This window comes from Electrona antarctica, assembly GCF_951216825.1.
Source record: "Electrona antarctica genome assembly, chromosome: 20".
NCBI classification, from domain to species: domain Eukaryota; kingdom Metazoa; phylum Chordata; class Actinopteri; order Myctophiformes; family Myctophidae; genus Electrona; species Electrona antarctica.
This window is the reverse complement of record NC_136801.1, coordinates 37,561,325-37,575,971: the sequence shown is the minus strand read 5'-3', so window position 1 is coordinate 37,575,971 and position 14,647 is coordinate 37,561,325. Positions and strand designations below refer to the sequence as shown.

The 14,647-nt window shown below is 45.8% G+C and overlaps 2 protein-coding genes across 2 annotated transcripts in view; one reads left to right on the top strand and one right to left on the bottom strand.

Moving 5' to 3' along the window:
• Window positions 1–14,647, bottom strand: part of plppr4b (phospholipid phosphatase related 4b) — a gene marked incomplete at both ends in the record, with an annotated part of 63,777 nt that overhangs the window by 41,996 nt on the left and 7,134 nt on the right. The gene's annotated exons all lie outside the window — the stretch shown is intronic.
• The window catches only part of plppr5b (phospholipid phosphatase related 5b), a gene marked incomplete at its 5' end in the record, with an annotated part of 206,257 nt that continues 200,647 nt past the window's right edge, over window positions 9,038–14,647 (top strand). The window contains one exon of the mRNA XM_079490194.1: window positions 9,038–9,121. The remainder of the gene's footprint in view (window positions 9,122–14,647) is intronic.

Genomic DNA, 14,647 nt, shown 5'->3' with positions numbered 1-14,647 from the left:
ATTGTAAAATACCCGGTAAGCTGGGGCCTCGAGTGGCTTATTGCTTTTCTAAAACGGTTACAAATTACTAATACAACTATTACTATCAAAAGTAGCTACGCTTTGCGCCACCAGAGCGAGCCACATCACTTCCTTGTTTTGCTCGGCAAGTAGGCTATGTGACGGGAGAATAGCGCTTGATTTCTTTACTGGGCTGCCTGGAGCCACACATTCACAGTCATATGAGCCGGGCGGTGGTTAGACGCCCGCACGGCATGGGTTTGTAAGGTAATCAAGCGCTCCCCTTCCCCAGTACAGCTACAGAGATGCGGAATCAGGTGCGAATGATATAAAGTGATTGAAGGTGTGGGTTATCGGTGAAATTTACACACACACACACACACACACACACACACACACACACACACACACACACACACACACACACACACACACACACACACACACACACACACACACACACACACACACACACACACACACACACACACACACACACACAGTCCAGTCCCCGACGGCCGAGACGTCCACGTTACCCTCAAGTCCTAACTATTACCAGAAGCATCATTTTAACACCATAGATTTCACTGTGTAGTTTATGAATTGAACACATCGATAAAGTTCTCTGCTGCGTTTCCAATTGCTGCGGATGACAAGAATCCCAACTTCTCCGCCCATTCGCATCAAGTCTACCGAAGTAGGTGTGAATGCGACCTTAGTGTCGAAGTGTCCTTGAGCAAGACTCTGAACCCCTAATTGCTCCTGATGAGCTTGTTGGTGCCTTGCGTGGTTTCCGTCGCCATCGGTGTGTGAATGGGTGAATGTATACTATCTATGTATGGTTAACCCATGTTGGGCGGGAACCCATTTTGGTGTTAGAATTATGTTGTGCTTTAGCTATTAAAAAATAGCAGATCTACAAGCTCATAGGTAGGTATAAGCTACGAGCTTGTAGGTCTGCTATTTTTGAAAAATCGAAGAACGACTGACATAGAAACATAGCTTTTTCAGAAAACTGTCAGGATTTAGAAGGTCAAAATGGGTTAAAGGTGCTGTATAAATGCAACATTTACATTTACCATTTAGCCTACACACGCTAGAGCCGACCATTTTAGAGTACCGAATTCTGACAGTATAGCGCTATACATGCTATAAATAAAGCTTGTAAATATCTGAAAACCCCTTACTTGTATTGTCAATACGATAAGAGAGACCCTACAAGTGTGCCATTTGTGAAACAAGCTTCTAAATATCTGACACCCATTACTTGTACTTGTTGTGGTAAAAGTGCTCAAGCTTTATTCCTTCCTGCCTTGATCTCCTTATTGCACAGGTGTCGGGACTTTGGCTCATTAGGTCCACTGCATGGCAGAGCCGACCGCAGAGCCTTTTATGGTGGTTCTGGACAACCGTGTATCCGACCGAGTCAAGGCCGGGGCACTGCACTCCGTGTGGTGGTGTGGAACGTGTGTGGAATTTGGAAGTCGGTGGGGTGAAGGGTTCTCAAGTTAAGTGGATTACCGACATACGTCGTACACACACACACACACACACACACACACACACACACACACACACACACACACACACACACACACACACACACACACACACACACACACACACACACACATACACAAAAAGATGTGGTGCATTTATTGTAAGATAACTGATTAGGCTATAGCTTTCTTATAGCAGCTTATGCAATGATGTGTCTGTGTATAATGCATAAACAATTAGGATGTACAGTTCTGAGAGGCACAGATTTGCTGCATGGGCATTTTAGACCAGGCCTCCTCCGCTGGTGGACCAGCATAGCCTTCTGGGATTACGAGAGAGTGATCTTTGAATAATGGATGCGTGATGAAGCCTGCGGCATACGTCAAACCAAGTTGAACTTTTTTTTTTATCTGTTTTTGTGGCAGGTCACTGAGAACAAAATTACGTCATTGTGGAGCAAGCGAGCAAAAGACGTAGTGTATTTTGTTGCCAACGTGTGATTTCATTCAATTCAATGTAATTATAGTGCCAAATCACAACAAGTTGTCTCAAGACCCGACATTGTCCCTGTTTGCTGCCCCACAAAGGGAGGGGCTGGAAGGAGCACCGCGGCTTGTGATTGGATGAGACCAAGGTCAGTGGGGGGTAGGGAGTGCTCCACTGTGTTCATTGTAGGGGGGCGAGGATTTACTATTCTCTGCCTATCGGGTCACAATCGAACGGGGCTGAGTCGGCTCAAGCGTACTTCGCAATGTTCGACACGGCAACTCGCTCGATTTAGCTCGCTCGGTGGTGTCTCTCGTAGCTCCAGTTTGCTTAAACTGTGTCGCGGCACAAACTGAGCAAGCAAGAAAAGGTTGAGAACCACTGAGTCTTATATCGTTTTATTTCTGCAATCTGCCTGCAGCGTACCACGGATCACTTTGAAGAATGGTTGGGAGGTAAAGACCTCTGTAATCCCTCTCTGGGCGACTACAAACAAAACCAGATGGAATGAAAAGGCAGAAAATCTAAAATAAACTTTTTCTTCTTTTTTTTTGTGATTTTCGTTTTTTTTTTCATATTAACACAGCTTGAATGTTGAAGAAGGTTTTCATTCCAACTGTTGGAATCAACTATTGATTTGGGCAAATTAGATGTATACATTTATAAGTCAGAGTAGGCTAGCCAGCTCTAGGTGTTGAAATGTTGTGAACATTCAAAGGGGATTTTCTCAGCTTTGGGTAAAACGGCACAATCATTTTAAAATGGTCATATCTCCTTCAAATATTTTCCAATTTCATTGAATGATACATCATATGAAAGCTTACATTCTGTACTTTAATAATCTGTAAAAAACTGAAAAATTACTCTGGTCGAGATGAGGGCCTATTTGCCAGACCCGGTCACAAATCATCTCAACGCACATCAGAGGTTCCCGTAAACAGGCAGTGTTTAAGTGAGTATAAAAGACTCCAATCCCATCACCATGCACCTCTACTTTGCAGATGACATTGCCCTATAGTCTCGGGTACAGGAACGAAAGGAACGGAAGTAGCCTTACTAGCCTACTACTGGCAGTAGAAACGGAAAGCAGGAAGATCTGCCTCAAGCTCAATGCCAAGAAAATAAAAGCAATGACATTTAACACAGGAAGAAAATAATAATAATAAAAAAAGACAACATTGCCACTATACCAACAGGACAGTGCTCAAGGGAGCCGAGGACTGCGAGCATCCTGGTGCCCAATTGACTGCGTTGGGGTGCATATGTTGGTTAGACATACTAACAGTCCCTCAGGCATTAGTCCAACAACACCGTTGCTCTAGCCTCGGAAACCCAGACATTTTTATTTCCAGGGAGAAAAAAAAGTCTGGGGCCGAGTCCACTTCAATTCGGCATAGAGTAGCGCATAACGTCGCTCACTCTCTGCTGATTTCTGATCGTCTGCACCTTCGTTAAATTGACACACACGCACACATGTACACACATGTACACACACTCCTCTCTCTCTCTGTCGCTCTAATGAATTAGTCTCATGTCCGGCGGATCCTGCCGGGAGCTGCCTATGCCATAAAAAAGCATAGGTGAGTTCCAGTCTACCGTTGCTCCAGCCATGTGTGAGTTGGCCGGTAACAGGATAACTCACCCCTTTTCCGTTTTCCTCCCGGAATCGTACCCAGTGAGGGGTGGGAGAGACTGGATGGCGGACGGCTGTGGAACTTTAAGGACAACGGACGTGCGCTTTATGAGAAACAACACAAATAAAAACCTTGGCGAAAACAGAAGCCAACACGAGGATAAAGGAAACATTCGGTCCAAAATGTCCAGTTCGCTAATTCACAACTGTACCTATCTGTATCTGTAAACTTGCACGACAGCATGCAGACAGCCTAATTACAAATATAATTGGCAGTATAATAGTGGCTTCCTGTGAGGTTATATAGGTTTAGGGTTTGGGTTTTAGGTCGGGTGTCGGACTCCTGCCTGTCGGACTGTTAGTACACCAGCAAGATACCCATGTACCTGTCTAGATACTTCCTTAATGTTAACGAAGTCCACACCCACAACACCAGAGGAAGTGCAACGAACCATGTACAACCCAGATTCGGCACAAACAAAGGACTAAATTATTTTCGCTCCTATGCCACCAAAATGTGGAACGCCCTACCAACAGTCATTAAGACATGCGCATCCCTTGACTCCTTCAAAACCGCTCTCAAAGGGCACCTATGGACGGCTGCAATTCGAAACTGGCCTCCGTAAAATCTGAATCACCGCCCACCCCTTTTTCCCCTCACTGTATATGTCTCTTTTCCCTTTTTACCTCCCTTATGATGAATTCCTGTTCTGTTCTTTGACTATATAGAAGTGTCTATTTGTACGTCTCTAAATGTTTTGATGAATTGAACAAGGTGGACCCGTTTGTAAACAAGTGTAACGCTTAATTGGGTCGTCCACTCACAGTTAACAGTCTTTGTATTGAGTTTGTGCTTGAAATGTACTGTAATTCTGCAAACTGTTAATAAATATTTCAATCAATCAATCAATCAATCAATCAATCAATCAATCAATCAATCAAAACGTCAGACCAAACACACGCACCCGGTCCGGAGGGCACTTGCGTACCAGAGGTGGCTGCTGTCCGTGGCTACAGGGGAGTCAGTGCTGCTGTACGGGGCCGAGAAATGGACGCTCACAGCAGGAAAAAAGACCCTGGGCGGCGTCTACAAGCGACAGGCAGACCACATCAGAAACGTGGGCCTCTACAGAGGCACTCCTGCGGGTCACAGACAAGGTCAGAGGGAGAACGATGATGCTGGCAGGGCACTGCGGCAGGCACCTGGACCTGGGAAAGAGGTGCACCACATACGTACGTACTGTATATAGACACGTTGCGCCACTATTTAGTGGATTTATTCATGCACTATATGGCACAAACAATCCAACAATCTAACTGTAGACTATGCATTAACCAAAATGAATCACACCCCTGTGAAGTGAGGGACACTCTTATCATCATACATACAGTGCATCATCATACATCATCTCATTCCGGCCAATCATCAATGTGCGTCCTCACCTTCGTCTTCAATGTTTGTGTTTACAAAATGTTTGTGTTTAGACAAACACTCAAAGCTGTCCATTCATTGTCAATGGCATTCAATGTTTGTACTAAGACTAAAGGTGGCCTTACACTAGCCGATAATCGGGCATTTTTTGACGCTCGGGGGGTGCCCGACTCAATCGATCTGCTCGGGGCCGCTCAAAGCGCGATCGGGATCGGCCCGATCAACGTCAAGAATGTTTGATATTTGCTCTGCCCCGCTCCGATTATCCTGTAGTGTGTGGTGCTATCAGATTTCAGATTGAAAAAAATCGGCTAGTGTAAGGCCACCTTTAGACTAAATCTGGATTTGCTGTCAATAGCTGTCAACACTAAGACGATTTTGATATTTATTGATATTTAGTCGACTAAACAATGTCAGATGGCTAAAACAGGACTAAGACTAAATGGTGTGTTATTATTCAAAAGGCTAAGGCCTCACTCACACCTTCGCATCTAGCATACAACATTGTTGGATGCTAGATGTAAACAAAGGGTTTGTTTACATCTTGCCCCAATGCATTTCCAATGGAAGTCACATGGTTTGACACAACATTTTTGTTGTACGGCTTTCGGCTGTGTTTCGACTGACCCCCTCCCCCTCGTCAAACCATGTGACTCCCATTGGAAATTAATTGCGAGCTTGCATCAGTAAACAAGTCTCATGCATCAGCTATACATCAATCTGTTGTGCACGTGTGAGTCAGGCCTAAGACTAAATCACAATTTTCCGTCAAAATGAACGCTGGGTGACGTCACTCCGGGTATGTGTTCTATATATATAAGGGATCAGCGGAGGGGCGGGACACACCATGGAGGACACCCGAGCACAGCTGGAGGTGGGCCTACAGACCCTCCAGGAGAGGCTCGAGCGGATGCAGGAGGGGCTGGCGCAGGAACGGCGGAGGCTGCAGGGGAGGCTGGCGCCGCAGGCGCGGATAGAGGAGAGGCTGGAGAGGCTGGCGCGGGAACACGAGAGGCTGGCGCGGGAGCACGAGAGACTGGCGCGGGAATACGAGAGACTGGCGCAAGAGGTGGAGACGCTGGAACGGGAGAGGCTGGAGCGGGAGCTGCGGGTAGAGGGCGCGGCGGGGCTGGCGCTCATGGGCTCCGCCGTCATCGAGGCTGTCGAGGCCATCGGGGCCATCGGGCTCATCGAGATCCTCCGGGACATCGAGGACATGGAGGCGGCGCACTCCGACCCGGACGTTTACCCGGAGGCCGTGGCGTTTCCGCCGCCGGCCAATCTGATAGACCGTCTGCCACACGCCACTGTCGACCACGACACGCTGGAAGACTCCTGTCCCATCTGCTGCGGCGAGTTCGTCCGAGGCGACGTGTGCGCTCGCATGCCCTGCGGCCACGCGTTCCACCGGCCGTGCATCGAGCGCTGGCTGCACAGGTCCGGCACCTGCCCGGTGTGCCGCCAGGTCTTGACTCCGCCCAGCCCCGCGCCGCCATAGACGCCTCGTCGCACATCTAGGTCCCACAACCCTTCGCGTGCAGCAGAGTCCCAGAACCAGAAAGGATTGAATGAATGACGGATCAATTCCCACATGGGACTCTATATTAGGCCTATTAGTGTCTTTTCTGTTGTCTGTTATTGTGGGGAGAGCTTCTCAGCCGAGCGACGCGTTGTGATCTGATATTTTCTGGGGAAGCTTTCCCTGCACGATACGCATGCTGGGGTTTAGGTTGGTTAAACTTGGCAAGCGTATCGCCCAAGAGAGTGATGTGCTGTATAGGGACAGCCATTTAGAAAAGGTAACCGGAATTCGTTAACGGTTATAATTAACCATTAAGATTAATTATTCTTTATTTTTGAGGGGCACTAGTCCCTCCTATGCCCATGCAGCTTTGTGTGTTTGTGTACCACTATAGTGATGATTTGATTGGCTGAGCACGGAATGTTGTATGATGACAAGAGCGCCCACTTCACATGAGTGTGATATTTCTTTTATAAGGCGGCAAGTCATCACTAGTGGCAAAAAAAAGTCTTTGCACCAAACATAATAATAAAATAATAATAGTAGTAACTAGAAATGCACTCTGACGAGCTGCCAACAATGTACAAGTTGGCCATGAATGAAATGAAAAATTCACCGACGTACGCAGCCGAACACTGAGGTGGGAGCAGACTGAAGGGACCGGATGTGGTGTAGGCTTGTAACACACACACACACACACACACACACACACACACACACACACACACACACACACACACACACACACACACACACACACACACACACACACTGATGCTTTAAAAGCCTCCGGTCTCCTGGGACAACACAACGACTGGCACTGGGACAGAGATGTTCCATTGACCTACATTATACATCCAACTGCTCTGCTAGGCGTCTCTCTCTCTCTCTCTCTCTCTCTCTCTCTCTCTCTTGCACTCACTCACTCACTCACTCACTCACTCACATTCTAGGTGCTGCCAGACTTACTAAAGAGCCGTGGACGTTTTCGGCTGTCGGACAGCTTCTTTTCCGGGTTTTAATTAACGACTGCCGCGACGGCCAGATTCCCGGAAACGCTCTCTTCCGCGGCAGTCAGCCGCGGAGGTGGAACTTCTTTTCCATCCATCAGCTGTCTAAAAACTCGGAAAAGAAGCTGCGGACAGCTTCTTCTGTCCGCGGCTCTCGGCCGTTTTGCGCTTAGGTGTGGAAACACTGACTCACTCACTCACTCACTCACTCACTCACTCACTCACTCACTCATTCTCTCACTCTCTCATTCTCTCACTCACTCAGGAGCATGAACTTGGGCATCTCTATACATCCACAGACAGAAGGTGGATGTGGGGATATTCAAGGAATTGGCTATGACAAAATACAGAGTTAAATGGTTGGAAGAAATCAATGACAAACCTAAACTATGTACATATTGCCAGTTTAAAACTGTGTATGAATGTGAAAAATATGTTGTGTATGATCTAAGAGCCAACGATCTCTGTGTGCACAGTTCCCCTCGGGAATACTGCCACTATTTGAAACAGGACGGTACATTGGAACGGAATTAGATCAAAGACTGTGTAGCTATTGTGAACTTGGTGAGGTTGAGGATGAATTCCATTTTCTATTGTACTGTCCTTTTTATCATGATTTAAGAAAAACACTCTTTGATAAAAAATACATGTAGGTCAGTCCCTGGACAGCGTTTTAGTTCAATATTTATTTGATAACCATACATTCGCAATTTCAAACTTTATCCATAAAGCCTGGAACAGAAGAAAACATACAACTTATGCAGTGGCACGGTGATCATACCAAGTCCTATGCTGAGATCTGAGTTATTTGTGTATGTATTTGTGTGTGTACGACTGTACGTACATATGCACATGTGTATGTATATATATTTATGTAGCCTATGTGTGTGTATACATCTCTACCTTGTCGAAGTAAAGTTAGACGCAAATCGGTCTTCTGTTCATTATCTGTCATGGTCTGGCCCTCTGTCTGTCTATTCCCCTCTTTCTGTGGGTGCGTTCGGAAATGCGCCCTGAACGCACTGGTGTGCTCTCTTGTCGTTCGTTTATTCAGTGCACTCGGTGCGTTGTCGTTCGAAAATCCAGTGCGCTGCGCACCGGGTGTGCCGAGTGCCCGCACTGAGCGACCCTACCCTGAAGCTGGGGTTGTCCGGTGTCGGCGGTGTGAATGCGTCACAGCTGTGGTCGTTCGTAAATAAGGCACACTATGCGCATTTCCGAACGCACCCTGTATCTCTCCCTCTGCCCAGTTGTGTCTGTCTTTCCTTTCCACTTCGGCCACTCCCACTTCCCATTGCAGCCCTATCAGTCCTAGTTACACACCTGGTTCCACTCTCATCAGCCCAGCCCATTACAAACCTGTGAACTCTGCTACAATCAACCCACCACCTATAAATACTGGACTCATTCCACAAACAAACTGTCAGAACATAAACCTTTGTCCGGTGGTCAACTTTGCTGTCCCTGAGCTCTGCCTTGAAGATCCTGGTTCCTTGTGTTGCTCTTCTGTTTTGGGACTTCACTACTTTATGCCTTTTGTAAGGTTTGCCTTTTTGGTCTTTCTGTTTATGGCATTCTGCTTTTGAAATGTTTTGCATTTTGCATTCCAAGTTTTTTTTCTGTAAGCAGCTACGGCTAACACTTTGTAAGCTTGACCTCGTTTGCTTTAATGAATCACTTTATTTGAACTTTCCTCTGCATTTGGGTTCAGTCATTCTGCAAACTGACATTATCTCCTTGTGTTCTTTTCTCTCTCTCTCTCTCTCTCTCTCTCTCTCTCTCTCTCTCTCGCCCTCCACTCTAGTCTCTATATTATGATATTTACTTTTGTTTAATATTTTGGTGTCAACGTGTTGGCACAGGAAATATATTGTACTGTAAATTGTGTCTGAATAATCCCGTAAGGCAGGGGTGCCCACACATTTATGACGTGAGATCTACTTTCAAAATGACCAGCTCAACAAGATCTACCCACTGAAAATATAAGTGTACCATTGCTGAAAATAGTTTAAATATATAATGTACCTGGGGGGGCTTTGGAATAGGGAGGGGGGAGAAATTATGACAGAAATATAGTGCTTTCAAATTTGAGAAATTCACAATGGGGCTCAATGGCACGTCAAAAAAGCACTTTCACCTAGAAACTCCATTCACACTTTTTATAATTCAGCTTACTGTGGAGACACGCCCAATGCATTCTCAATGGCAATAGCACATTTGGAATGCTACTAGTCCTAAGGGATGGGCTGCAAAAGGCAGTCAGACACGTAAATAAAATCACACACACACACACACACACACACACACACACACACACACACACACACACACACACACACACACACACACTTCTCCCCAGCGATGGAATGAGTCCTCAAATTATTTTTGAGGGGCGCTAGCCCCTCCTATATACAGCTTTTGTCCCCACACGTCTCATATTTGCCATTGACAAATTAGGTCAAATGTCCGCCAAATATGATGTAAATTGTACGATGACAAGAGCGCCCCTCACTTCACACGGGTGTGATTTTTACCTCTAAGATGCATTAAGATCTGAGGCAGATTCTATACAAACGCCTTCTAAATCAGTTGTTCTCATACTTTCAAGAATTAGAAACATGCTCAAAAATAGCAGCTGTACTTGCGAGCATAATTATGCTACTGTTGAGGAGCGCTAGCCCTGTCATGTGGCAGCCAAGTCTAGTGGGATTTTTGTATGCTTGTTTAGAGAACTTATGACGTCGTTTGCCAGCCAAGTATCTGGACTTTGAGGATATTGCAATGTTTGTTGAGCACTTTAGAGAGAACTGTAGAGCCAGCCAAATATGGACTTTAATGTTTGTTTAGGCGTCATGTGGCCGATATAAATACAGTGGGGACCCCTCACTTCACACGAGTGTGATTTTTGAATAGCCAATGCTAAAATTGAAAATGACGCAAATGCTGGATTGTGTAACTACGGTAATGCAATAACATTTTTTGATATAATCTTTCACAGTTTTTTCGCAATAACCATTCCATAGACATTCTTTTTTTTCTGGAAGGACGACTCGTGGAGTATATCTTCCCCCGGCAGTACTCACTGCAAAATGCCCCGGAAATATACTGGAAATGGTATTTATTTATGTACACTTTACCGTAAGGGATTGTGCCATGAATATTCTGCAAACTATAAGGACACAATGATGCATAATACGGCAGAAGAACAAGAACTTTTCCAATGCACTCAAGGGGCCAATGATTCTCAAATAGCTTCACACAATCACACTGAGACTGAACCTTTTGCATTGCCCATAATAAACTGGCAGAATAAGCCCACAGTAAAAATCAATTGAGGAATAATATCGTTGCCATCGGGAAGAAACCTCGTATCTCCATGCTATGCTATGCCTTCTTACGTACATTAATGTCCGACTTCATCATACAAGAGTGTCGCACAAATGTAGTGAAAATAGCAATCCCACAATGTGTCACAATGAGACACCAATCTCCGAGTTTGTAGATTGGTTAACTGACCAAAACCACTTTTAAAGAACTGGGGAGACGCTTGTGGCTTTCTTCGTCCTTTGTTCCAGGTTTACTGCAGGTGCGGTGGTCTCAAAAACAAAGAAACTGGCAGAAAAAGACTCTCTCAGAAGCACTGACGAAGGTCCAGTACCAAAACGTTTGCTAATTTTAACTCACCATGAGCACAGAGCACTTTATCATACACAAATAAAATACATTCTATTTTCTTAACCCATTCTGGGCGGGAACCCCTTTTGGTCTACAAGCTCATAGCGCGCCACCGAGTGGCTCGCTACGAGCTTGTAGGTCTGCTATTTTTGAAAAATCGTGAAAATGTGGGGCAAATCTTTGAATATATATTCTTTCAGAGCGAACGTTTTTAACTCAAATCTTTGCTTCTGGGGGAGTCCCTGGAACTACATATTTTCAGATGGGGTCGGTGACTCGGTGGCCAATTACATATCATTTTCGGGGTCCTTGACATGAAATATTGAGAACCACTGATATAGAAACATGAGGTTTTTCAGAAAAAAATACATTTTAAAAATACTTTTTTAAATTTCGACATCAGGCCTAAATGGGTCCTAAGTGTCAGTCTAAGGAGTTTTCATTAATTGTCTCCACCAGGCCGAAGGCATGGGGAGAGAGTATGTTTTGCACTCCGTCCGTGTGTGTGTGTGTGTGTGTGTGTGTGTCCTTCCTTCCGTCCTTCCGTCCGTCCGTTATCAGCTAATCTCCGGCACCGTTGGCCTGATCCATGCCAAACTGTGCACACACACTCCATGGATGCCAACGATGAACCTCTGCCCCAAATATTCCTCAACGGCCTGTTATAGCGCCACCATGAGGCCGATTTAGGCATAACACATTTCTGTAGATTACCCGTACACATTTTATCCATACATCACACAATTCGGTATACACTATCTACATAGTCATGTGATCAACACGGATTTGCACCATTTCCCATCTTCCATCCTGATTGGCTAATATTGGCTTCCAAAGCTCACATGAATGGTCCGTTTCGAACAAAATGCCACAAATCACAAAAACAGTGTGCAATTTCCGTGAAATTATACACGCACATTTCCACTAGGCCGAGGACGACATGCCACTCATTATTTTACAAATCAGCCTCATGGTGGCGCTATAACAGGCCAATTCCTGTTTTTAGCTATAACTGCATCAATCTGTATACAACTTATGTATGCGCACTCCCTAGAGGCCATGGAAAAACATTTTCCCTGCATCCCTCCACATCTGCCGGTTATAGCGCCACCATGAGGCCGATTTCTGCTAAACACATTGCTTATGTTAGTCGCACAGATTTCATCCAAATCTCACGCAAATCGGTACACACGATCTCTGTAGTCATGTGATCAAGACGAGTCTGTTGGATTTCTCAGATTCTACACTGATTGGCTAACATTGCCTTCCAAAGTTTTCAGGAGTGGCCTGTTTTGTTCAAAATGCTGCACATGTCCTGCTCATCCAGAATTCTATCCTCCTAATTGTTGCAAAAAACAAACAAACATGTTTATATTACTCCTAAACATTTTGCCAAACATCACACACAGTCCTATCCTCCTGGTGGAGACCTGTGCCCAGAAGGGCACTTTTTCTAGTTGTTCATGCAGCGAGCGAGTCTTTTTCTGCCAGTTTTCGAAAACCATTTTTGAAAAAGGAATGGTTTTGGTCATACAAGGCTTCCACCGGAAAAAAACATGTTTCATCTGTGACACGGACAGAACATCTGAACATCTGCGCAACTTAAAAAAGATGACAGAATTAGAGCTGTAGGCACCAATATTTCCACTTCAATACTCATAGGCTCGCAGTCTAAGCACAATATGTTTTCCCAGCAGACAAACAACAATAACAACGCCACGTGATTTAGTGAACTAGTTTTTAAATGTTGGTGAGTCTGCGGGAAAAACAGCTGAAAATAAGTGACTTGGCCACACACACACACACACACACACACACACGCGCGCGCGCGCGCATACGCGCAGCTGTCTGACTCTGGAAAACATTTTAAGATGGATGAGACACCAGGAAGATTCCCTGTTGGATCCCCAACTCCAGCTTTGTTACTGTGGAATTGTACTTGAGTACTCAATTGTACTGGCGCTGCCAGTTACAACTAACCCGGCCGTGCTGCGGGTTAAAACTAACCCGTGGCTCCCGACATGCAGGGCAGGTTAAAACTAACCCATGGCAGGTTAAAACTAACCCGTGGCTCCCGACATGCACGGCAGGTTAAAACTAACCCATGGCAGGTTAAAACTAACCCGTGGCTCCCGACATGCAGGGCAGGTTAAAACTAACCCATGGCAGGTTAAAACTAACCCGTGGCAGGTTAAAACTAACCCGTGGCTCCCGACATGCAGGGCAGGTTAAAACTAACCCATGGCAGGTTAAAACTAACCCGTGGCTCCCGACATGCAGGGCAGGTTAAAACTAACCCATGGCAGGTTAAAACTAACCCGTGGCTCCCGACATGCAGGGCAGGTTAAAACTAACCCATGGCAGGTTAAAACTAACCTGTGGCTCCCGACATGCAGGGCAGGTTAAAACTAACCCATGGCAGGTTAAAACTAACCCGTGGCAGGTTAAAACTAACCCGTGGCTCCCGACATGCAGGGCAGGTTAAAACTAACCCGTGGCAGGTTAAAACTAACCCGTGGCTCCCGACATGCAGGGCAGGTTAAAACTAACCCATGGCAGGTTAAAACTAACCCGTGGCTCCCGACATGCAGGGCAGGTTAAAACTAACCCATGGCAGGTTAAAACTAACCCGTGGCTCCCGACATGCAGGGCAGGTTAAAACTAACCCATGGCAGGTTAAAACTAACCCGTGGCTCCCGACATGCAGGGCAGGTTAAAACTAACCCATGGCAGGTTAAAACTAACCCGTGGCTCCCGACATGCAGGGCAGGTTAAAACTAACCCATGGCAGGTTAAAACTAACCCGTGGCTCCCGACATGCAGGGCAGGTTAAAACTAACCCATGGCAGGTTAAAACTAACCCGTGGCTCCCGACATGCAGGGCAGGTTAAAACTAACCCATGGCAGGTTAAAACTAACCTGTGGCTTCATGTGAGGTTTAGGGTTGGGTTTTGGGAATATAGGGTGTCGGCAGTGGCGTGCACAGACATTTAGAGGGGCAGGTGCTCAAGTTAAAAAAGGGCACCTTGTGCAGCGCGTGGAACCGGCCGGTTGCCTTAATCCATTTTGGGGCGGGAACCCCTTTTGGTGTTAGCATTATGTTATGCTTTAGCTATTGAAAAATAGCAGATCTACAAGCTCATAGCGCGCCACCGAGTGGCGCGCTACGAGCTTGTAGGTCTGCTATTTTTGAAAAATCAAAAAAAAAAAAAAAAAAAAGTTCATTTTTTTTCAAAAGGGCACATTGCCAAAAGGGCAGGGGGTGCTCTAGCACCCCCTAGTGTCTATCTGTGCACGCCACTGGTAGGCCTGTTAGTAGTAGTATATTCGACCAAACACATTTCAGCCACATTTTTAATTTGCCCCCTAAACTTATTTGCCTTTTTTTT